Raw genomic sequence first — 26,601 nt, 5'->3', positions numbered from 1 at the left:
AGTGCTGGAAAATACAATTTCCTTAACGGAATCGTAAAAAGAACTCAAAACAAAAATATATCAAACATGACTTCAATACAGCGCCGAACTTGTATAAAACATATTCCTGTTATTAATAAACAACTTCCGCTTTTATCTATATTAACAGAAATCTCTTGTCTTTGATCATGATGAAGGGACTTCTATTTCGTACAAAATAACAATCATAATTATACGTATTTTTTGTGTTTGTGCATGTAAATTGTACTAGATTCAAAAGTAGCTGCTTTAGTTACATAAAAGCGCGGAAGTTACGTTCAAATGGTTAAAATGGCTCTGAGCACTATGAGACTTAACATCTGAGTTCATTAGTCCCCTAGGCTTAGAACTACTTAAATCTAACTAACCTAAGAACATCACACACATCCATGCCCGAGGCAGGATTCGAACCTGCGGCCGTAGCAGCAGCGCGGTTACGGACTGAAGCACCTAGAACCGCTCGGCCACAACGGCCGGCCGCGGAAGTTACGCGAGCAAATAATTTTTATTACTTTTAAAATGCAATTTATATTCTGTAAGGGCATAAAATACACAATGGTCTAGCACTGAATGATATGTAGTTCTAATTACGTGCAAAACAAATAACCAAACTAATAAAAAAACAAAGACAAGTCGTTGGCTGCCTTTATGTTTCTTTCCTACCAGTACTACCAGTAACCCTACCATTTACTACGTCATTTATGTAGTGTACCAAAACTACCAAGCCGTAGTTTTGGTAGACCGCAACCCAAGGCAAGAGCAAGAGCCATTAATGCTTATTTTCCCCCTGGGTTGCATATCAAGTGTTGAAGTCTGGACGCAAAACGGGTAATCTATACTTGCAGGCGAAGCCCATTTGTAGTGCGCTAAGACCGTACAGGGAAGACCAGGTTTGTTTGTGACGTATTTGTCGGAAGTCTGTTCGACACAGAGAAAAAACAACCAACACACATATGTGTGTGTAGGAATTAAGGTACCACATATAAAAATTCTGCTGCAATATCTGTTACCCCTGCATGTACATCGAATTATATCTTTCTGCTTCTTACAAGGGGAAGGCCTCAGAGACGGCCAACCGATTCGGCTCAGATTTGGCAGGTCGCTTGTGTACAATCTAAAACTAAGGAATCTAAGATATTTTCGGTCAACACCCCCACGTTTTTGAGAAAATCACCCCTAAAGGTTATGACGAGCGATCGACTCAAAATTGGCGGGATCGATAGATAATTGTAAATAGAGCATTTTTCATCATCAGGTATGGGGTCCGAAAACGCATACTTTTCCAGAAATCGAGGTAATAAACTTAACAACTGTCGCGTCTCTATCCACATGGTTAACGCCTATCGCCGTCAACGCCGATAGCGCAACGGCCAAGGTAACTGGCTGGGAATTGGAATACCCGGGTTCGAATCTCGAAGAAACCTGGCGTATGTTATTCTTTTCGTTTGTATTGTATTGCAAGAATAACATCCACTACGTTTCTTCGAGATTCGCAGCCAGCTACCTTGGTCGTTGCGCTATCGGTGCTGTCAGCGAAAAGTGTTGACCATGTGGGTACAGAAGCGGCAGTTGTAAAAGTTTCTAACCTCTATTTCTGGAAAAGTATGCGTTTTCGGACCCCATACCTGATGATGAAAAATGCTCTATTTACAATTATCTATCGATTCCGCCAACTTAGAATCGATCGCTCGTCATAACCTTTAGGGGTGATTTTCTCAAAAACGCGGGGGTGTTGACCCAAAATATCTTACATTCCTTCGTTTTAGGTTGTACACAAGCGACTGCCAAATCTGAGCCGAAGCGGTTGGCCGTGTCTGAGGCCTTCCCCTTGTTAGACTGGACTTAAATAAAAGCGAAAACGATTTCATATCCACTTTGCGCTTCGTTACGACTCCCTTGCCTACGCGACCAGTGCTATGGAAAAGAAGAGGAATGAGAGGGGGTACTGGCGTGGCGGCCGAACGCTCGGCTGGACACGCAAACGAGGCGTCTGTGCGCCCAAATGGGGCGATTCTGAGCGGTCCTTAACCGGAAGGAGGTCCGCCCTCTCCACCCCCCTGCCTCCTTGCCGGCCCTCCTCGCCTTCTCCCGTCGCCAGAGCTGAGGGGAGACGCTGGTCAGCGGTCGCCACACAGGTAAAACCGGGTAAGTGACAGCTAGAGGGTCCAGTTAACAGCGTCCAGTACTCAATTAGCAGTAAAGGCAGTAAGTGCTCGTTCCTCTAGTCTTTCCGCCGCGCCGTCTACTTCCCCAAGAGTCCGCGGTAACTCGCTGGCCATCTCTCGAAACTACTGTTCCGTCTTGGCACCTTACGTGTGTGCCACGGCCTGTCGAAACGTTGAAAAGCTCCGTAATTGAATTACGTGCTGTCGAACTGTAATGAACCAACAAAATGTTTTCTACTACCTCTCTGCCCATTGAAAAGAATTTCACTCCAATAAACCCTCCTTAGGTTTCTTGCCACTTTTGGCGTCGCTGACACACACGGAGAAGACCATATCCGACGAGGAAAACCTACAGAGAGCTGGATCGTCTAGATTAAAAGAGGGAACAAATAAAGGAGCGGAAGAAATCCAGACGCTCCTCCACTGACCAAGTCATGTACCATTTCACTGACCGTGTTTTAAAATATCCAAATGATGAGGTTCTACCTACCAAGATTGGTTGTGATCTGTCTACAGCATTTAACAGAGAAAATCACAACACTCTTTTGGAGAAGCTTAAAGTTAATGACTTTCGAGGTGTAACACTTCAGATTTAAATGAAGGGAAGCCAAGTCATGTTAGATACCTTTTCCAGACCTCGTGATGAATCTTGTTCCGAATGGGGGCAAATTACTACTGGCATTCCACAGGGCTCAATTCTGGGACCATTCAAGCACCTTCATCAAGCCTGAAAGAGTTATAAAAATGAACAACGAATTAAGTATTTGAAAATATTATAGACTGGTTCTTGGTAAATGGTCTCTCACTTAGCAGGGAACCTACCACAGGTCGCTGTCTAACACAGTCGAAGGGTGAAGATAAAGAGAAACAAATTTTGACTTAGATGCCAATACTCAATAGTTTCCAACTGACGGTCAAGGTTTCGACAGTGATTACTCTGTTTCCTTGTGTCACGTAAAACGAAGTGAGTTGATAGCGCAGCGGCTAAGAGCACCATTTGGAATTTTTGCGCCCTGTGTCCAAATCCATGCATTTTTCCGATGAAATATATGACTTGAATATCTTTTTTGTGAAATACAACTATTGACAGAAGAAACAGGTTTCAATACCTTATTAAAAACAGATTTTATCACTGTAAGTCTTTTATAATATTGTGTAATTAACAGTAACTGGAAACGAGAAACATATAAATTCCAGAGTTTCTCCCGGCTGATGATGGCGACATGTATGATCGCCGAAATATTGTGCCCGTTGGACACAATAGACCGGCAGCATACCCGTGGATATTTCGATTATATAAATTCCAGTTATTCAATTTTTTGTTTAGTTTTACCTTTTATACTTCAAGAGAATCAAGTAGATAAAAAGACGAGGGCAAATAGAAATGCTTGGGTAAGACATGAGATACCCAATTTAACTGATGAAAGGAGAAAATATAAAAATACAGTAAATGAAACAGACTAAAGGGATTGACAGGAAATGCAAGGTACTCGTAACTAAGCGAGAACGGCTAAAGGACAGATGTAAAGATTTAGAATCATACATCACTGAGGGCAAGATATACGCCGCATACGTTCATTAAAGAGACCTTTGGAGGAAAGAGAACCAAATGTATGAATATCAAGAGCTCAAATGAAAAACCAGTCCTGAGCAAAGAAGGGAAAGTGGAAAGATCGAAGGAATGTATAGAGCGTCTATACAAGGGACATGTGCTTGAGGACAATATTATGGAAACGGAAAAGGACATAGATGAAGATGATATTGGAGATATTATACTGAGTAAAGAATTTGACAGAGTAATGAAAGACTTACGTCGAAACAAGGTCCAGGGAATAGACAACATTCCTTAAGAACTACCGATAACCTTGGGAGAGCCATAACTACCGATAGCCTTGGGAGAGCCATCCATGACAAAGCTCTTGCATCTGGTGAGAAAGATCTATTAAATTGGCGAAATACCCTCAGACTTCAAGAAGAATATAATGATTCCAGTTCCAAAGAAAGCAGGAGCTGACAGGTTTCAAAACTACCGAACTATCGGTTTAATAAGTCGTGGTGGCAAAACACTAACACGAATCCTTTACAAAAGAATAGAGGCCGACCTCGGGAAAGATCAGTTTGGATTTCAGAGAAATATAGGAACACGCGAAGCACTACTGAGCCTACGACTTTTCATAGAATATAAGTTAAGCAAAGGCAAACCTACGTTCAAAACATTTGTAGATTTAGGGAAAGCTTTTGACATTGTTGACTTGAATACTCTTTTCCAAATTATAAAGGTGGCAGGGGTAAAATACAGGGAGACAAAAGCTATTTACAATTTGTACAGAAATCAGATGGCTGTTATAAGAGTCGAGGGGCTGCAAGGGAAAAAGTGGTTGAGAAAGGAATGACACAGGATTGTAGCCTATCCGCGATGTTATTCAACCTGTTTACTGAGCAAGCAGTAGAAGAAACAAAAGAAAAATTTGAAGTAGGTATTAAAGCCCTGGGAGAAGTAATAAAATCTCGAGGTTTGCAGATGACATTGTAATTCTGTCAGAGACAGGAAAGGACTTGAAAGAGCAGTTGAGCGGACAGTCTCTTGAAAGGAGGATATAAGATGAAATCAACAAAAGCGAAACGAGGATAATGAAAAGTAGACAAATTACATCCGGTGATGCTAAGGGAATTAGATTTGGAAATGGCCGGCCGCGGTGGTCTCGCGGTTCTAGGCGCGTAGTCCGGAGCCGTGCGACTGCTACGGTCGCAGGTTGGAATCCTGCCTCGGGCATGGATGTGTGTGATGTCCTTAGGTTAGTTAGGTTTAAGTAGTTCTAAGTTCTAGGGGACTGATAACCACAGCAGTTGAGTCCCATAGTGCTCAGAGCCATTTGAATCATTTTTATTGGAAATGATATACTTAAATTAGTAGATGAGTTCTGCTACTTGGCCAGCAAAATAATTGATGATGGTCGAAGCAGACAGGATTTAAAATGTAGACTGGCAATGGCAAGCAAAGCGTTTCTGAAGAAGACAAATTTGTCAACATCGAGTATAGATTTAAGTACTTGTAAGAATTTGTATGGTTATAGCCATGTACGGAACTGAAACACGGACGATAAACAGTTTAGACAAGAATAGAGTAGAAGCGATTGAAATGTGGTGCTACAGAGGGATGCTAGAGAGAAGATGGGTAGTTCACGTAACTAATGAAGTGGTACTGAACGGAATTGCGGAGAAAGGAAATTTGTGGCACAACCAGAAGGGATCGGTTGGTACGACAGATTCTGAGCCATCAACGGATCACCAACTTAGTACTGGAGGGAAGCGTCTGTGGTAAAAATCGTAGAGGGAGACCGAGAGATGAATGCAGTAAGCAGGTTCAGAAGAATTTGGTTTGGATCAGTTGCTCGGAGATGAAGAGGCTTGCACAGGCTAGAGTAGCATGTAGAGGTGCATCAGTTCAGTCTTTGGACTGAAGATCACAAAACAACTTCAAGAGAATCAGTGCATTACACTGGGTGACACATATCATAAAAACGATTCAAATATAAAAGTTCCAAGCACAACAAGCAACGTGCAAAGGTTCATACGTCCGTGTCGTAGTCACATTTTTAGTGTAAATATTTCAACAGGAATTGCCCACTCTAAGTGCTAGAGCTTATCAGAATCTAATACTTCACATTTTTTTAAATTTATCTACGAAAAACAAAATTTCCTGTCCTTAAATGCCTTTAACACCACGGAAGATGCGTATATTTTAACAATTTAGACGCTTTACTATGACTCTGTCACATTACTGTACTAGAGTGATGGGTTTGAGTACCTGGGATATGTGTAATTAGCGTTGATTACGTCATACTGGCGAATACTAATTAACGCAGCTGGTGGCTGAAATAACATAATTATATGAAATCACATCGAGTCATGAAATAGTGCTCGCTCAGAAGGGTCCTACGGCGTGTCCATTATTTTATTACTTTTCTAACATTAACTATAATTAATTATGGTTGGCGTAGTCGTCACTGATTCCGTAATAATAGGTTTTGGGAAAAACAGTTCACTCTGTTCGTCCATGAGACACAGGGCACCGTAGACGAAGGTAGCGAGAATTATGCCGTGTTATTTGACTTTCCGCAGGCGTTCGGTTCAGTCTCACATCGATTTTAATGGACGAAGTACCAGCGTACCATCTGACGAGATTAGTAGTTGAATCCAGGAGTTCCTTACAACTAAACTTGTAATAAATCCTCTCACTTGCGTGTGTATTTTACACTGATGTTGAAAAGCGGAGCTTACTTTAAAAAGTTTTTGTAATTTTATCTATCACTTTTGCGAAAATTAAAATGTATTGGAATGTGTTTGTTGCCTAGACATTTGGATTAGAAAGATCGGATTTCAGTTATACAGGGTGATTCAAAAAGAATACCACAACTTTAAAAATGTGTATTTAATGAAAGAAACGTAATATAACCTTCTATTATACATCATTACAAAGAGTATTTAAAAAGGTTTTTTTTTCACTCAAAAACAAGTTCAGAGATGTTCAATATGGCCCCCTCCAGACACTCGAGCAATATCAACCCGATACTCCAACTCGTTCCACACTCTCTGTAGCATATCAGGAGTAACAGTTTGGATAGCTGCTGTTATTTCTCGTTTCAAATCATCAATGGTGGCTGGGAGAGGTGGCCGAAACACCATATCCTTAACATACCCCCACAAGAAAAAATCGCAGGGGGTAAGATCAGGGCTTCTTGGAGGCCAGTGATGAAGTGCTCTGTCACGGGCTGCCTGGCGGCCGATCCATCGCCTCGGGTAGTTGACGTTCAGGTTTCATAACTAACCTTTTTCGTAGGACTCTCCATACAGTTGATTGTGGAATTTGTAGCTCTCTGCTAGCTCTGCGAGTCGATTTTCCTGGGCTGCGAACAAATGCTTGCTGGATGCGTCCTACATTTTCATCACTCGTTCTCGGTCGTCCAGAATTTTTCCCTTTGCACAAACACCCATTCGCTGTAAACTGTTTATACCAACGTTTAATACACCACCTATCAGGAGGTTTAACACCATACTTCGTTCGAAATGCACGCTGAACAACTGTCGTCGATTCACTTCTGCCGTACTCAATAACACAAAAAGCTTTCTGTTGAGCGGTCGCCATCTTAGCATCAACTGACGCTGACGCCTAGTCAGCAGCGCCTCAAGCGAACAAATGTACAACTAAATGAAACTTTATAGCTCCCTTAATTCGCCGACAGATAATGCTTAGCTCTGCCTTTTGTTGTTGCAGAGTTTTAAATTCCTAAAGTTGTGGTATTCTTTTTGAATCACCCTGTATTAATGAAGCAAACATATCGAAAAACAACCTCATATTCCGAAGGTGTAACATCGTAAAATTATAGAACAGTACATGTTCTCTGTGCCTTTACTCACGAGAAACACATTTAAAAATTGCCATAATTTATACTAATATGCCCTTTTCAAAATGAAATTCACATAATTAAAGAAAAGCATTAGTCAGTTTCAAAGAAAACCACTACTGATTAAACTGGAAACTTACAAATGAAAAGCACAATTCTGTGTTTCATCTGCAGCACTTTTCCACAACAGCGCAACGCAGTACCGTGCCACAACGCAAAATGGCGTCGTGAACATTTACATATCATTGTAAGAAATTTGAGATTTCGAGTTTAGATATACTGCGAATTTTTATGTTTACAGGAGATTATAATGTAATTTATTTCCTTCGATTAAAAGTAATAAAGTAATTGTTCATTCTTTAACCATTTAAAACATGCTGATAACTGTTACATTTTCATAGAAATTTAATTTATTTACTCATTAGTGTTGTTATACTTTGCTTACCTTAAGTTAATTGTATTGTTGCCTGCATCAATGCATCACCTATGCCCTAGGGTGAGAGTACTTCGTAATATACATTTGTATAAGGTCGACTGTACGTGCTTTTCCCTAAAATTCCAAGGACTCGCAAAAATGGCCTCTCTCATCATTTTTATTGCCTTGTTTTGACACTTGTTCCAGCTTGTAGCCGCTTGTTATACTTTACTGCTCTTTTACTTCACCAGCAAAAGACTCACACATTGTCAGACAACAATGCAGTATTTCAGTTCAACAATATTGTTTTCCCATCGTGGACTTTCCATTGTTTGAGTATTTCATTTCAGTTTTATCACATTTGTGCTCTTCGTCAGTGCGAATACGTTGACTGCTACACTAGTATTTTTTTATTACAATCATGAGTATTGAAGCCATTGAAAACGAAGGAAAGAAACAGAAAGTAGTTCAAAGGCAATATAAACATAATTATTTATCTTACGGGTTTTTTGTTGTAGTCACGAAACATGCTCAATCCCTTAGTGTGTTCTGTGTGGTAAAAATCTTGGTAATGCTGCTGTGGTTACCAGTAAATTGAAAGACATTCGTCGCTAAACATTCCTCTCTGTTGAGTAAAGATGAGAATTGCAATATTGCGGCTGTTAGAACAAAATAGGAAACAATTGAAGATCATTATTATTTAGGTACGTGTTTCGCAAATAGTATACGAAACTGAACTTATTGGAAAGGCCAAAAAACCACGCACAACAGCAGAAACGTAGTTAATGTCCGCATGTACAGAAATGTTAAAAACCGTCCTTGATTCAGAAACTACTGCTAAAGTTTCAGAAACTGCTCGGTTTGCTGACATAATCAGCAGGTGAGTTAATTCCATGTCCAGTGACACCGAAGACATTTTGAAACAGAAAATAAAGAACAGTAGTAAGTTTTCATTTCGCAACAACGAGTCCACCGATATTGGCACGCGCAATTACTTTCCTACAGTAATACGGGGATGGGGATGCAATTTCAAGTAATTTCTTTTTTCGCAAAGAACTACCTGAACGAGTAAACGGTGAAGAAATATTTCGTGCAACTAGTGCTCCAGAATGTGCTAGGTTAAAAACACAGTTGTCTAATATTTTTACCTGAATTTTTACTAACACCGCTGCTCGTGGTCTCGCGGTAGCGTTCTCGCTTCCCGAGCACGGGGTCCCGGGTTTGATTCCCGGTGGGGTCAGGGTTTTTTCCTGCCTCGAGATGACTGGGTGTTGTTGTGTCGTCTTCATCATCATTCATCACCATTACGGTCGGAGGAAGGCAATTGCAAACCACCTCCACTAGGACCTTGCCTAGTACGGCGGTGCAGGTCTCCCGCGTCGTTCGCCTACGCTCCGTCACGGAGTATGGGACTTCATCATCATCATCACATGAAATTATCATTACTTGCAATGCTGTAGGAGGTGAGATATCCTTTAGGTGTCTATTTTCGTGACGGCACCTAAAAGACTTTGCCATCTCCTCTGAAAATTGCGATAGACGAAGAGGTCTTTGGTGTGACGTCATAAGCGAGTGACTGCGTGTGAGATCGCTCTCCAAGTTTTTATATATTTTTAGGTTTCAGATACATATTTTAACGGTTTTTGTGATAATATTTACCATATAAGTGACTTATTAGTGGTTTCTTCATTCACCTCTGCCTTTCTTGTGTTGTGACCTGATATTTGTGAGTCTTTCGTATCGAGCAACGTAACCTCTTACATTCCGCGCTGACCAGTTGCAGCTGTAGCGGCGCATCGAAAGCTAAGTACTAATTAATTGTTTGTGTATAGTGGTTTATTTAGGAACTTTAGTAGTCTTCAACCGGAGTTTTTTGTGTTTTCTTGTGAAATAATTTCAGAAGAACCTTTTGGGAACTGTTTTCAGCTTCGTTACTGTGTCATTAGACGTTTGATTCTCTTTCTGTATTAGTCTTTTGTTATATTCACATTTGTTGTTTATTAATACTGTTAATAATAGTAGTTACTTCCCTTGTAGAGTAAGTTTGTGATTACTGTAGTCAGGTTTATAACATCTTCTTATTGTAGTAGCGGAACTTAGAAAAAGTAAAATTTTACCATGAGTGAGAAGCGTGGGCTTTGCCGTAGGTTCGTGAGTAGTGGATTGCGGTGTGAGACTTGTTCGAAGTATTTTCACTGGGGGGAATGCAGTGGGGAAGCCAGTGGGCATTCTGGTGAGATCCTCTCCTGGAACTGCAGGTTATGTAGCAAGAGTAAGTTGATAGAGGAGCAGGAGCGTAAGATCTGTGCTCTTCACGTGCAGTTGAAAAACGCACAGGAGCAGCTAGATAGGATGAGGAGGGAGAAGGGGGTTGGGGAATGGGAGCTGGCTGTTGGCAAGAGATCTGCTAAGAGAAGAAGATTTTCAGATAGTTTTACTATTGGTGTTTACAATAGATATGACCAACTGTCAGAGTCTAGTGGAGAGGAATCTCTAGTAGCTGTAGATGTAGGAAGTATGCAGCAGACCTCAGTAGTTACGGTGGCTAGAACAGTTGCAAAGTCTAAGAGGAAGAAGAAGGTTCTGCTGTTAGGTAGTTCTCATGGCAGAGGTGTAGGCCAGCAGTTGCAGGAAGTGCTGGGGAGTGAGTATCAGGTCACCATCATTGTGAAGCCTAATGCAGGATTGACTCAGGTGACTGTTCACAAAGGGGGTTATGTAGGGATTTTACTAAAGAGGATCAGGTAGTCATTGTGGGTGGGGCTGGTAAGAGTATTGATAGGGATGGGGAGTATGACAAAGATGGTGCCCTGGAAAAGATAGCCACTCAGACTGGCAACACGAATGTGCATTTCGTGGAACTGTTTCAGCGTCACGATCGGCCTCATCTTAATACAGCCGTCAGGCGTAATAACATGAGACTTGGGGGTGCGCTGATGACAGAAAGCATGGGTCACATTTCAGTGGTGTCGGTGGAGTCTATCAGCAGGACGGGTTTCACTAGACATGACCTGCACCTCAACAGGTATGGGAAGGGGAGTTTGGTAAAGCTTATAGGTGACAGCATAGGTGGGGTTGGTGTGATCACTCATGGGAAAATTCCTGCAGTAGTGGGTGTTAGAGCTGCACCTTTTTTACGTTGAAGTCAGCTGATAAGTATTCCTGCTTAAGGGAAGTCTCTCTAACAAAGGAACCACTTTTGACAAAGATTAGGTATTCGAGTAATGAGGGAATTAGTATATTTCATCAAAATATACAAGGTATTAGAGATAAAGTTAGTGAACTGCTTATAGAAGTTGACTCTGAAATTATTGGTATATCTGAACACTTCTTAAATAAGGAGATAATTCAGAGGCTTCCTTTACCAGGATACAGGTTGGCTGGCAGCTTTTCTAGGAGCTCTTTGCGGTGTGGGGGAGTAGCCATGTACGTGAAAAACGGTATCCCATTTGAGTTAATTGCTGTTTCAAAGTACTGCACTGAAAAGTTGTTTGAATGTTGTGCAGGTGTGGTTAGATTTAGTGGAGTTAAACTTCTAACTGTTGTTATTTATAGATCCCCAGACTCCTGTTTCACAACATTTTTGCTAAAGCTAGAGGGGATTCTTGGTTCACTTTACAGGAAATACAGAAAGGTAGTTATATGTGGTGATGTGGTGACTTCAATATTAATTGTATAAGTGATTGTGCAAGGAAGAGGATGCTGGTAGACCTCCTTAATTCATATAATCTTATGCAAACCGTATTGTTTCCAACGAGAGTGCAAGGGAACAGTAGAACAACCATAGACATCATTTTTGTTCATTCCTCATTACTAGAAGGGCATTCTGTTAGCAAAAAGGTGAATGGCCTTTCAGATCATGATGCACAAATTTTAACTCTAAAAGATTTTTGTGCTGGAACACGTGTTAAATATAGTCATCAGCTGTTTAGGAAAGCTGATCCAGTTGCTGTAGAAACCTTTGTAAAGCTTATCAAGGAACAAGAGTGGCAAGATGTTTATAGCGCTGATACAGTAGACAATAAATATAATGCTTTTCTCAAGACTTTTCTCGTGTTCTTTGAAAGTCGCTTTCCGTTAGAACGTTCAAAACAGGGTACTAGCACAAACAGGCGGCCTGGGTGGCTGACTAGAGGGATAAGATTATCTTGTAGAACAAAGTGGCAATTATATCAAAACGTTAGAAACAGTCAAAATCTAAATGCAGCAGCCCATTACAAGCAGTATTGTAAGGTGCTTAAAAATGTTATTAGGAAGGCAAAAAGTATGTGGTATGCAGATAGAATAGCTGTCTCAGGATAAAATTAAAACCATATGGTCAGTCGTAAAGGAAGTGGCTGGTCTGCAGAGACAGGTTGAGGATATAGAATCAGTGCGTAGTGGGAATTTCCGTGTTACTGATAAGTCGCATATATGTACAGTATTTAATAATCACTTTCTGAATATAGCAGGTGAACTAAATAGAAATCTAGTCCCAACAGGGAATCATACAGCGCTCTTAGAAAAAAGTGTTCCGAGACTGTTACCTGAAATGCTCCTCCATGATACTGACAAGAGGGAGATTGAGTTAATAATTAAATCACTAAAGACCAAGAACTCTCATGGATATGACGGGGTATCTAGCAGAATACTGAAGTATTGTTCTATGTATGTTAGCCCAGTACTTAGCCATATCTGTAACTTTTCCTTTAGGAGTGGTCAGTTTCCTGACCGATTAAAGTACTCGGTAGTGAAGCCACTTTATAAAAAGGGAGACATTGATAATGTTGACAATTTTAGACCTATTTCTATGCGATCGGTGTTTGCTAAAGTTATCGAGAAGGTTGTATATACAAGGTTACTGGAGCATTTAAATTCACATAATTTGCTGTCAAATGTTCAGTTTGGTTTTAGAAATGGTTTAACAACTGAAAATGCTATATTCTCTTTTCTCTGTGAGGTTTTGGACGGATTAAATAAAAGGTTACGAACGCTAGGTGTTTTCTTTGATTTAACGAAGGCTTTTGACTGTGTTGACCACAAAATATTACTGCAGAAGTTGGACCATTATGGAGTAAGGGGAGTAGCTTACAATTGGTTCGCCTCTTACTTTAAGAACAGAAAGCAGAAGGTAATTCTCCGCAATATGGATAGTGGTAGTGATGTTCAGTCCCAATGTGGCCCTGTTAAGTGGGGCATTCTGTTTCTTATTTATATAAATGATATGCCTTCTAGTATTACAGGTGATTCAAAAATATTTCTGTTTGCTGATGACACCAGCTTGATAGTGAAGGATCTTATGTGTAATATTGAAACAGTATCAAATAATGTAGTTCATGAAATAAGTTCGTGGCTTGTGGAAAATAATTTGATGCTAAATCACAGAAAGACTCAGTTTTTACAGTTTCTAACTCTCAATTCAACAAGAACCGATATTTTGATCAGACAGAATGGGCATATTACAAGCGAGACGAAACAGTTCAAGTTCCTAGGCGTTCGGGTAGATAGTAAGCTGTTGTGGAAAGCCCATGTCCAGGATCTTGTTCAGAAACTAAATACCGCTTTATTTACCATTAGAACAGTATCTGAAATAAGTGACACTTCAACACGAGAAGTAGTCTACTTCGCATATTTTCATACGCTTATGTCGTATGGTATTATTTTTTGGGGTAATTCTTCTGATTCAAAAAGGGTATTTTTGGCTCAAAAACGGGCTGTTCGAGCTATATGTGGTGTAAGTTCGAGAACCTCTTGTCGACCCCTTCTGACATTCTGACATTGCCCTCACAGTATATATTTTCTTTAATGTCGTTTGTTGTTAGCAACATTAGCCTATTCCCAAGAGTTAGCAGCTTTCACTCAGTTAATACTAGGCAGAAATCCAGTCTGCATGTGGAATGCACTTCCTTGACTCTTGTGCAGAAAGGAGTGCAGTATTCTGCTGCATCCATTTTCAATAAGCTACCACAAGAACTCAAAAATCTTAGCAGTAGCCCAAACTCTTTTAAGTCCAAACTGAAGAGTTTCCTCATGGCTCACTCCTTCTGTTCTGTCGAGGAACTCCTGGAAGAGCTAAAAAATTAAGCAAATTCCAGTGTTACATTGTTGATTTTCCTTATTTAAACTTACGACTTGTCACCTGAATATGGTTTTTTTATATTTCATTTTATCTGTTTATAATATCGTGCTATAATTTCATGTATTGACTCGTTCCATGACCATGGAGACTTCTCCTTAATTTGGTCCCACGGAACAATAAATGAATAAATAAAGCCATGAATTTCATCAAATCATGGCCCCTAATTATGAGAATTTTTAATATTTTGTGCCAAGTACTGGTACCACAATATAACACACTTCTCTTATATGCAAAGTACGATGGTTATATCGAGGTAAAGTGTTAACGCGAATGTTTCAACTTAGAGATCAGATACTTGAATTTTTCACTGTTGAGGGTCATGACTATGTGTATTTATTTGCAAATGCTGGCGTGTCTTTTCGGTATTTTTGTACACTCAAATGGTCTGAACAGAGAAATGCGAGGCAGAAAAGAAAGTATTCTGACTTGTGTGAATAAGATTCAAGGATTTATTAATAAGTAGATACAGACAATTGAAAATGGATGTTGTGAGATGTTCTCAACTGCATGGTGCCCTATTGATGATAAAACGGTGCTCATGGAATTAATTAAAGAACGTTAGTATTATTGCAACAGAATTTCAATAATATTTTGGGAAGGATAATGAAGATTTTGGATGGGCTCGTGAACGATCCGTGGATTCAACATCTTCCAAATAATTTAGGTTTAGGCTCACAAGAGGAACCGGCAGATCTGAAAGCAGACAGAACATGAAATTTTTCGAAGCGCGTTTGTATACATTTTGGCTGCCATAACCAGCAAATACTCGGCTATCTCCGAGAGAGCAATAAATGTATCATTATTATTTTCAACTACATAATTATTCAGTTGAGCTTCTCGGGTTCACTGAAATAATAACTTCAAAGAGATAGAGTGTGTGTGTGTGTGTGTGTGTGTGTGTCTGTGTGAGAGAGAGAGAGAGAGAGAGAGAGAGAGAGAGAGAGAGACTCAGCTGCATCGATGAAGAAATAAGGCTTGCTTCTTTCAACGATTCGGCCGCGAATCAACCGTCTGTGTGCGGTTAAGCAGACTCAAGTACCACATTGAAGGTATGAGTACAGTAATTCAATTTATAAGAAATGTCTGTTTTCTACAGTAAATTAAAGTTGATAAGTGGTTAATATGTGCATAAGTCTTTTCCTGCTTTAAAATAATAATAATAATGATAATTGATTATATAATGACTTAATAATTAGTAGTTATATTAAGATTCACACTACTTTGAGGGGACAGACATTCTGGTTTGCCCTATTTAGTCTACGCTCATCTGGTTGTATCATAAGTAGTGAAACATTGCCGAATGCTATTCTACAGGACTGATTTATCTAGTTAACTTGTTTTAGGCTTGCAAGGCCATCATCAGACTTTAAGCCTTTCGGAAGCCGAAAACAGGAAACTAGCTTAATTTTGATCTTGTATAACATACACAATGTTCTGCATTTCATTTACAATTATTTTGTTCTACCAAGGAGCGACAGATAATCAGTTAACTATAAAATTTGGAACTGAAACTACGAAGGTGGTTTGAAAAGTTCATGGAAACACCACGAAAGGTCAGCGCTAGTGTAACGAGTTGTTCAGGTGATATTCATTGGACTGTTGCCTGTAAACATGTGCCGCACCAAAGCTCTTGGTAGAGAATGAGATTTTCACTCTGCAGTGGAGTGTGCGCTGATATGAAACTTCCTGGCAGATTAAAACTGTGTGCCGGTCCGGGACTCAGACTCAGGACCTTTGCCTTTCGCGGGCAAGTGCTCTGCCAACCGAGCTACCCAAGCACGACTCACGCCCCGTCCTCACAGTTTTACTTCTGCCAGGCTGTGGCTAAGCCATGTCTCCGCAATATCCTTTCTTTCAGGAATGCTAGTTCCGCAGGTTCGCAGGAGAGCTTCTGTAAAGTTTGGAAGGTAGGAGACGATGTACTGGCAGACGTAAAGCTGTGAGGACGGGGCGCGAATCGTGCTTGGGTAGCTCAGTTGGCAGGGCACTTGCCCGCGAAAAGCAAAGGTCCCGTTTTCGAGTCTCGGTCCGGCACACAGTTTTAATCTGCCAGGAAGTTTCATATCAACGCACACTCCGCTGCAGAGTGAAAATCTCATTCTGGAAACATCCCCCAGGCTGTGGCTAAGCCATGTCTCCGCAATATCCTTTCTTTCAGGAGTGCTAGTTCTGCAGGTTCTGAGGAGAGCTTCTGTAAAGTTTGGAAGGTAGGAGACGATGTAGTGGCAGAAGTAAAGCTGTGAGGACCGGGCGTGAGTCGTGCTTCGGTAGCTCAGTTGGCAGAGCACTTGCCCGCGAAAGGCAAAGGTCCCGAGTTCGAGTCTTGCTCGTGGTAGAGAGTTGCGGTGGTGATGTGGTTTGTTGTTCCCGGGTAGTGATTTGCGAAAATGGAAAAAAAATCGAGATTCGAGCAGTGATTAAGTACTTTGTAAAAAAAGGTATGAAAGGAAAGGAAATTCATGCCGATTTCCTGAATACACTGGGGAACTCTGCTCCTTTATATTCAACTGCTGCCAAGTGGACTAATTAATTTAAATTTGGTCGGGAGAGCTGAGATGATGATCCGCTCAGTGATCGGCCTAGATGTGTCACTACTCCAGAAATCATTCCAAAAGTGCACAAAATTGTCATTGCTGATCGCCGATTGAATGTGCGTGAAATTGCTTACGCTTTTCAGATTTTATCGGAAAGGGTATATGACATTTCAACTGAAGAATCAGAAATAAAAAATTATCTGTGAGATGGATGCTGCGACTCTTGACGCCCGCCCATACACCTGTGCCGTCGCCATGACAAAATTACACGAGCTAAGGTATGAACTGTTGCCACACCCGCCTTATACAAATGATATGGCTCCGTCAGACTTCCATTTCTTCCCAGAACTGAAAATTTTTCTTGGTGGACGAAGGTTCACTTCAAACGAAGAATTGAAAACTATTTTGCAGGTCGGGAGAAAACTCGTTTTCGAGATTGGATCTAGGCACTGGAACATCGTTGGACCAATTGCATTAATCTACAAGGAGACTACATTGAAAAATAAATAAAGTTTCAGTGATGTTAGTACTTTCTTTCTGTTCCGTTCCTAGAACTCTTCAAACCGACTTCGTACTTCCTCACAGTAAGACGTACTATTTATTACCGAATCATTTCACTCGTAAACCATTGTTTTGCCCACCAAATATCAGTTACAATAGGAAATAACAACACTGATAAAGACACATGTGACAAAACGACTACAATAAGACACCCCTTTTATAACATTTTAAAATAACGTACGAAATTTAATGTGTCACTTCAATCGATTTGTTTATATATATGCAACTCAATTACTAGTATACAATTAGAAATCGAATGAAAGTCCCTTGTAAGGGTCAGTCGAATGAAAACGAGACTGATGAAAAAAGTAAGCAAACCGTTCAGTATTTAAAAAGCAGTCACCTCAAAACTTAATATGGAATTTTAATAAGTACTTCAAATAACTTTATGAGTGCAGTAGTTCGATACAAAGATTCATCACTGAGGAAGTGGAGCAGGAACCTATACAGATAATGTGTAATAGTTTAGTCAGTACTTAGACAACAGTATGAAATAACATTAATCTTGTATCTAAAGTTAAACACTGATCCAATCTTTTAAAGGTTTTAGTTTGAAAGTCGAGAAACGGTGCTCTGGGTGCAATGTAGTTTTAGCACAATTTGTATAAAGTCCCTCTAGGTTAGAAGCTCCAGTATGACACTTTTACTGCACGTGATACGAGTTCTTCTTCCGAGTGTAGTACCTTGTAATATTCCATGGAGCCCAGCGTGTCTTCTCCTTGCAACCCCTAGAAACACGTTCATTCGAGGCTTTACCTTAAGTGAGTGGCTCCAAAGCCACAGCACTTTCAATAATCCATATCAACGTTCAGTGACGTATCATTGCGAGGCTTTAAATACTATCAGCTCAAAAAATAGCTTTTACAACCCGACGGCCAAGACGCACACATCGAGAGGTTACACGTGACTTATACTCTCACTGCGTCTGGTATGCTCTCGCTCCTGTTCCCCACCTGCTACTTCGGTATACACTTACATACCAAATACAGGGAGACTTCCACTCTTTTCATTCCCAACACTATATTACAAATAGTGTTTCTAAATCCCGTGTATGGATCAAAAAAATTACAATATTTCTTCCTTCTTCTAACGTTTATACCGCATAGTAGTGAGTCCCCTTTTTAGTATTAGACAGATTTCGATTCCCGTCGGGGTCAGGGATTTTCTCTGCCTCGAGATGACTGGGTGTTGTGTGTCCATCATCATCATTTCATCTTTGTCTCACAAGTCGCCGAAGTGGCGTCAAATAAAAAGGACTTGCAATACGGCGGCTGAACTCCCCCGCCTGGGGCCTCCCTGCCAACAATACCATACGATCATTTCATTTTCTTTTATTTTCCAGATTTGTGGCCGGATGTTCTTCCTGACGCCAAAGTGATCAAGGTAACCTAAGGGAGAAATGTCGTGTGCGTAACCTGCCTGTGAATCGTGACAGGTTTGTTGTGTGTGTGATCCTATTTTAACTGTTGGTGTATCGTATTTTCTGAGGCGCGATTTGGGGACCATCACTAACATTTGCCTAACGAGAGGGGGAAACAGCCTAAAAAGTACGGACTGTCATGTGTACCAGCCCACAGTCATTAAGTAAAATTCTGAGAGCAGTTACAATGTTGTTGTTGTGATCTTCAGTCCACAGACTGGTTTGATGCAGCTTTCCATGCTACTCTATCCTGTGCAAGCTTCTTCATCTCCCAGTACCTACTGCAACCTACATCCTTCTGAATCTGCTTAGGGGGTATTCATCTCTTGATCTCCCTCTACGATTTTTATCATTCACTCTGCCCTTCAATACTAAATTTGTGATCCCTTGATGCCTCAGAACATGTCCTACCAACCGATCCCTTCTTCTAGTCAAGGTGTGCCACAAATTTGTCTTCTCCCTAATTCTATTCAATACCTCCTCATTAGTTATGTGATCTATCCCTCTAATCTTCAGCATTCTTCTGTAGCACCGCATTTCGAAAGCTTCTATTCTCTTCTTGTCCAAAGTATTTATGGTCCATGTTTCACTTCCATACATGGCTATACTCCATACAAATACTTTCAGAAACGACTTCCTGACACTTAAATCTATACTCGATATTAATAAATTTCTCTTCTTAAGAAACAGTTATTGCCAGTTTACATTTTATATCCTCTCTACTTCGACCATCAGCAGTTATTTTGCTCCCCAAATAATAAAACTCATTTACTACTTTAAGCGTCTCTTTTCCTAATCTAATACCCTATTACAATATACCATACAAAAACATAGTTAATTTCTAGTAATTAACAATATATAAAAAATTCAAAACTATCTTATTGGTATCAATCAAATCCTTACATTTTTTTTCTTAAAGTATGTAGAGAACTTGTGGCATATGTAGTAGTAGCGTAAGTCCGATAGAGATGGACTATGTTTTCTTATAGTCATTTTTTCCCCAAAACTTTGCAATGTCTAGATTTGGTATATATTTTTATATCATGTATATATGACCCTGAACAATTGTATGCAGTTCTACAGCTGCTATATTCATTATACTTGAAGTTATGATTTTTTCTCGTTTTTACTCGGTGGTTCATTTACGTTGGGGGTACTCGTGTTAGATGGACCACTTCCTAGTAGTTGATTGACTTCTGGTATACGTTACTAAATCAAGGTTTAACACAAGAAATGCAAGTTATCATAGGTATTCTAAACTACTTGAAAATGATTTCATGTATGGAGTTAAAAACTATTTGAAAAAGGATAAGTAAATTGGTACTATACCTGGAAAATATAGGTAGTCTAACAAATTTTCTCAAGGTTCAGAACATTTAACCACTCAGCAGTATTCTTCTTTCGCGAATATCAAATGGTTCAAATGGCTCTAAGCACTATGTGATTTAACTTCTGAGGTCATTAGTCGCCTAGAACTTAGAACTAATTAAATCTAACCAACCTAAGGACATCACACACATCCATGCCCGAGGCAGGATTCGAACCTGCGACCGGAGCGATCGCTCGGCTCCAGACTGTAGCGCTTCGCGAATATCGCTTCCCACAGTAATCACATTTATTTTCGGATCTTCCGCAGCCTTCATGCGTCCAGGGAGAGCTTGACACACACTTAACACGTTCGGTGCGCCAGCCCCGACGGGCATGGTAGCTAGGAGAACGGAGGAGGCCGAAGCTACGCCTAGCGTGTTGTGACTATAGGCGCAAATTAGTCTACAGTATGTTTTGTTTACTCTGCAGGTCACGTTTGCCTCAGTCCGTGCCAGGGCACCCTGCAAGGACGTTAGCTCCGATTTAGCTGTTGATTTATCTCTATAAAATTGCGTGGTGCAACTTGTGCAGGTAAGTACATTTGTTTTCATCTTATCATTCTTTATCTGCAAAACGATTATTTTCAGCGTAATTACACACAAAGTTTACTTTTATAGAAATGTCTCAAAGGTGGCGTTGACGTAAGAGAAAATTATTTCCCGTTGAAGGTAAATTTTGTGTGTAATTACGCTGAAAATAATTTTACAGATAAAGAACGATAAACTGAAAACAAATGCTGTTACCTGCACATCTTTCACCACAGACTGTCAGAAAGATAAACCAAAAGCTAAGTCGTAGCCAACGTTCACTGCAGAATGCCCAAGCGAGGACTGGGGCAACTCCGGCTGGCACAGCAAACAAAACATACTGGAAAGCAGACAGCGCCGATAGTCCGAGCACGTTAGGAGTGGAATCGGCTACTTGCCTTTGCCCGAGCTACCACGCTTGGCGAGGAGGGGACACCGTACGTGTTAACCCACTCCTCATCTCGTTTGGCTTCACTGTAGTTATCTTTACACCATACTCAATAATTTTCATCTCAGTCGCTTTCATAAGGATTATCATTGCAAATTGTATTAATACCAATATCTTCAGAGCCTGAGGTTGATGCATGTTCTTTTTTCTTCAGCAGTCACTCACAGACGGCGGGTGGCAGCACTAGCAGTGGAGGGTATATAAAGCGTGTCAGGGGAAGGGGGGGGGGGGGGAGGGAAGGCACAAAAAACTGTGCACTCGTCGCTGTAATCCGGAAACGGAGCGATTTATCTGACCTCCAAAAGGAAGGGCATGATCATTGGCTGCCGAGCCAAGGCAGGATGCATTCTGAAACCGTCAACTTTGTAAACTTTCACATGCCGCCCTGGTTAAATTATCCCGCACATGACAAAATGGCGCTATCCGAAACCGTCTTCGAGGCAACTGTAGTGCACCACAGGCAATAGATGAGAGTGTTGAACAATGGCTGCGCGATGTGTACAGAAGATGAGACGAGCAACTGCTGAGCAACTGACCAGCCAGATAAACAATGGGGCTACCATCTGTGTCTCCTCCACAACCGTTTAGCGAACGTTGCTGCGTACGGGCCTCCACAAAAGACGCCTGCTCCATGCACCCATGTCGACTGCTGTTTACCGGCGACGAAGGCTGGAATTTGCACGTCATTACCGCAACTGGAAGTGAACTGAGTGGCGACAGATGGCCTTTTCAGATGAGTCACGTTTTATGCTCCATCTGACAAATGGCCTTTGGAATGTACGGCGTGAAACGCCTAAAAGCAAACATCCTGCAACAATGGTTGGAAGGTTTCAGGCTGAACGAGGGATTATGGTCTGGGAAATCTTTTCATGGCATTACCTGTATGAGCTCGTCATTCTGGCAATCACAATGGATCACCACAAGTATGCATCTGACCACCCCTGCATGCAGTTTGTTGCTTTTTCCGGCATGATTTCATCTACCGGCAAGACTATTCCACGTTTTTTGAAAGAGCTCATGTTTGTTCCAGTGACTGTTAATCTTTTTATTTCCACTATTGCAATTTCGGCCTTAGGCCATTATCAAGTGCAGATGTTTACACACGCTGACACATTTATATGTCTTTTTTTTCCTTTATTGTCATTTTGAAACCTGTATTACAGGCAGGCCTGCAGCAGCACACTACGCCGCTCTTGGGCCGGAGAGAAACACAAACAGACAAATGAAGACATTTCGAGAATAAACAGGGTGGACATATAAACGGAGACAAACACTTTTTGAAATACAAGGTGCCGTTCACGGACGTAGAGTCCAAGATAAAATTGTGCATACACTTGGACACAGACAGAGACGAAAATTGTCACACGTGAACGTAGGTGCACAAAACGAATAACACTGAAGCACTTAAGCACAAAACGACGGCACACACAGAACACGAGGCGTTGATCTCCGGCGCGCTAATGTTCACTAACCATGTATGAGTCCGGGGACCTGCCAAGAGAGGAGGAGGGGGGGGGCGAGGGAGAGGGGAGAGCAGATGCCACGGGCAGGGGAGATAGGGGGAAGGGAGGAAGGTGGAGGGGAAGCCCGGGGGAAGAGGGAAGGAGGGAGGGGCTTGGGGAAAAGGAAAGAGAAAGGAGGGAGGGTGCCTAAAGGAAAGGGCACAGGAAGAGGGGGGAGGATCAAAGTTGATAGGAGGGGTAGATGGAGGGGAGTAGGACATCATCAGGGAGCGGGAGCTGTCGGAAGCCACCTTGGGAGAGGGTGTGGAGGGTGGAGAGATGGAGACCGGGTGGGACGTGGGAATACAGGCGCGGCAGCGGGCGGGGATGGGAGAGGATCAGGGAGATGAGCAGATGAGGAGGATCGAGTTTGCGGGAGGTGTACAGGATCCATATCCTTTCAAGGAAGAGGAGGAGGTGGGGGAAGGGGATGAAATCATACAGGATCCACGTGGGGGAGGGGAGACGGATGCGATAGGCGAGGCGGAGAGCATGGCGTTCAAGGATTTGGAGGGATTTATAAACGGTAGGGAGGGCGGAGATCCAAGCCGGATGGGCATAACAAAGGATAGGGCGGATGAGGGATTTATAGGTGTGGAGGATGGTGGAGGGGTCCAGACCCCACGTACGGCCGGAGAGGAGCTTGAGGAGACTGAGTCGGGAGCGTGCCTTGGCTTGGATTGTCCAGAGGTGGGGAGTCCAGGAGAGGCGACGGTCGAGGGTGACGCCAAGGTACTTAAGAGTGGGAGTGAGGGCGATAGGACGGCCATAGATGGTGATGTAGAAATGAAGGAGGCGAAAGGAAGGGGTGGTTTTGCCTACAATGACGCCTGGGTTTTGGAGGGATTGACCTTGAGCAACCACTGGTTGCACCAAGCGGTGAACCGGTCAAGATGGGATTGGAGAAGGTGTTGGGAGCGCTGCAGGGTGGGGGCAAGGGCAAGGAAGGCAGTGTCATCGGCAAACTGGAGAAGGTGGACGGGGGGTGACGGCGGCGGCATGTCTGCCGTGTACAAAAGGTACAGAAGGGGGGAGAGGACGGAGCCTTGGGGCACACCGGCAGAGGGGAAAAAGGTGTAGGAATCTGTGTTATGGATGGTGACATAGGAAGGATGGTGGGAGAGAAAGGAGCCGATCAGACGGACGTAGTTAATGGGAAGGGCGAAGGTTTGGAGCTTGAAGAGGAGACCAGAATGCCACACGCGGTCATAGGCACGTTCGAGGTCCAGGGAGAGGAAGATTGTGGAGCGGCGGGAATTAAGCTGTTCGGAAAGGAGATGAGTGAGGTGAAGGAGAAGGTCGTCGGAAGAGAAGGACGGCCAAAAGCCACACTGGGTAACGGGAAGGAGATGGTGCTGGCGGAGATGCTGGTGGATGCGTCGGGTGAGGATAGATTCCAGGACCTTGCTGAAGACCGAGGTAAGGCTGATGGGATGGTAGGAGGAGACGGCGGACGGCGGTTTGCTGGGTTTAAGGAACATGAGGATACGGGAGGTTTTCCACAGGTCAGGGTAGTAACCGGTGGACAGGACTACATTGTAGAGCCTGGCCAGGGTGGAGAAGAAAGAGACAGGAGCTTCACGAAGGTGACGGTAGGTGTCACGATCGTGACCAGGAGCGGTGTTGCGTTTTGTGCGGAGTGTAGCAATGAGATCCTATGTAGTGATAGGGGCATTGAGTTCCGTGTGTGCAATGGTGTCCAAGTACTGAAAACCAGGAGCGAGGGGAGGGACAGAGGTGTCAGTTCGATCGCCGATATCCGGGAAGAGGGAGTAATCGAACCAGGGACCATCGGGGATGGAAAATACATCTGAGAGGTAGGAGGCAAAGTGATTGGCCTTGCTAAGGGTGTCAGGGAAAGGGTGATCATCATGGAGAAGAGGATAGTAGGGGTAGGGTTTAGTTCCGGTAAGGCGACGGAAGGCTGACCAGAACTTGGACGAGTTGATAGGTAGGGTAGCAGTTAAACGGGTGCATGTCTGTCGCCTGTCCCAGCGTTTCTTAGCTGCGAGCAAATTACGAATGTGTCGCTGGAGTTGCCGGTGGCGTCGTAGTGTGTCCAGGTCACGCGTGCGGAGGAAGGCACAGTAGAGACGGCGGGATTCACGGAGGAGGAGGATGGCCTGTGGGGGTAAGGTAGGACGGTGGGGGTGGATGGCGACAGTAGGGACGTGGGCCTCCATGGCCTCAGACAAGGTCTGCTGGAGAAAGGAGGCGGCATGGGTGACATCATCGGGGTGGAGGTAGGTGAAAGGCTGGCTATCGACCTGGGCGGAGAGGGTATCCCGGTAGGCATTCCAGTTGGCACGGGAATAGTCATGGACGTACTTAGGGGGAGGGTCATGACGGGGGTCAGGGCGGGGGTGACGACCATCTGAAATGGTGAGGAGGACAGGGAGATGGTCGCTACCAATAGGCTCCAGGACATCCACCGTTATGCAGCCAAGGAGGTTGGGGGAGGAGAGGATAACATTGGGAGTGGAGTCGGATTCGGGCCGGGTGTGCTGTGGGATGGGAATGAGGTCGCCTTGAAGGGAGGAGAGGAACCGATGCCACTGCCGTAACTGGGCAGCGGAATGACTATGAATGTTGAGGTCGGCGGCGATCACGTAGGAGGAGAAGGTATGGTCGACGTGGGAGAGGAAGTCGAAGGGAATAGGGGCGTTGGGGCGGACATAGATGGTGGCGCAGGTAACGGTAAGGCCAGGGAAGAAGAGACTAAGGATCAGGTGTTCGGTGGGGTCGGGAAGGAGAGGTTGGAGCCGAACGGGGATCTGGCGATGGTGCCCAATGGCAACTCCGCCATGCGCAATTGGGAGCGGATTATCGGAGCGGTGGAGGTTGGGCGAAGTGTGGACGGTATGGTGGGGTTGGAGGAAGGTTTTATTAAGGAGGAAGGCGTCCACGCGGTGGGTGGCAAGGGTGTGTAGGAAGAGGTTCTTGTTGGCGGGAAGGGAGCGGATGTTGTTGAAAAGGATATAGTTCTTCCGTGCCGTGACAGGGATTTAAACGAGGGTGTCAAGACGGGAGAAGGTGAAATGGGCCTGGTTGTTCCAGTAGGTGGCATACATTTTGAGGTGGAAAACGGAACGGGCGGCGAGGGAGATCTGTTGGAGGGTGTGTGGGCGCTGAAAGGGATGAACATTCTGCAGGACAATGGTGAGGAATCTGATGATGTCCTCAGCGGTAGGGGGTGGGCGAAGGGAGTTGCCGGGAGGGGTGAGGGCCTCCAGAGGGTGGACAGGAATGGTGAGTTCAGGAGTGGTAGGAGGGGGTCGGGCCTTACACTTCTGGGAGTAGGTGGGACTGGAGATTGGGGCACTGCTGTAAAAAGTGGGCTTGCCTACAGTGCGGGCAGGTGGGGGCCCCGCGGCACTCAGATGTTGGGTGTGCATTATATCGCAAGCACCTTTGGCACCATAGGTATTGAGGAGGGGAACGGGAGGGGTCAACTTTATAACGCTGGTTAAAAAGGAGGGCACCCTCCTTCAGGAGACGGTCTATGGAGGGGGCATGCTCAGAAAAAACCCGCATAAGGAGGGTGGGGCCGGCAGAGTTATGGATGCGGTGAACCGCACGCACCTCCAGATGGGGATGGGCCTGAAGCTCCGCCAACACTTCCTCCTCCGTGATCACTGGACTGTGCCGAGTGATCACGGCGGTGAGGGCCGGCGGGCGATGCAGAGGTTGGGGTTGGCGGGAGGGAGGTGGCGAAGGAGCAGGGGTGAGAGAGGCATGAGGGCCAAAGCGGGTGACAGGGATGCGGGAAAGGAAGTCTGTGTGGAGGGTAGGGCTGGGGGAGGGGATGAGTACCGAATCACGGCAAGGAGTGAGGAGGGAGATGCGGGCACCAGGACAATTTTGGCGAAGGAAGAGGATGAGGTTCCGGGCTTCAAGGAGGGAGGGATCAGGATGGGTGAGGAGGGGGTAGAGGAGGAGGAGGAGGAGGAGGGGGCAGGGACGGGCGGGGAGACATCCATGGCATCAGGGGTGGGGGAAGGGGGACGAGGCGGAGCCTTTTGGGAGCAGAGGAGGCAGGGGTGCCACTGGGGCGCTTGACGGCGGTGGAGGAGGTGTGGGGGATGGGAACAACTGGAATGAGGCGGGGAGTGGCAGGTCC

The sequence above is a fragment of the Schistocerca americana genome, chromosome 3 (assembly GCF_021461395.2).
Source record: "Schistocerca americana isolate TAMUIC-IGC-003095 chromosome 3, iqSchAmer2.1, whole genome shotgun sequence".
Lineage (NCBI taxonomy): Eukaryota > Metazoa > Arthropoda > Insecta > Orthoptera > Acrididae > Schistocerca > Schistocerca americana.
Note: the sequence above shows the minus strand (reverse complement) of the source record.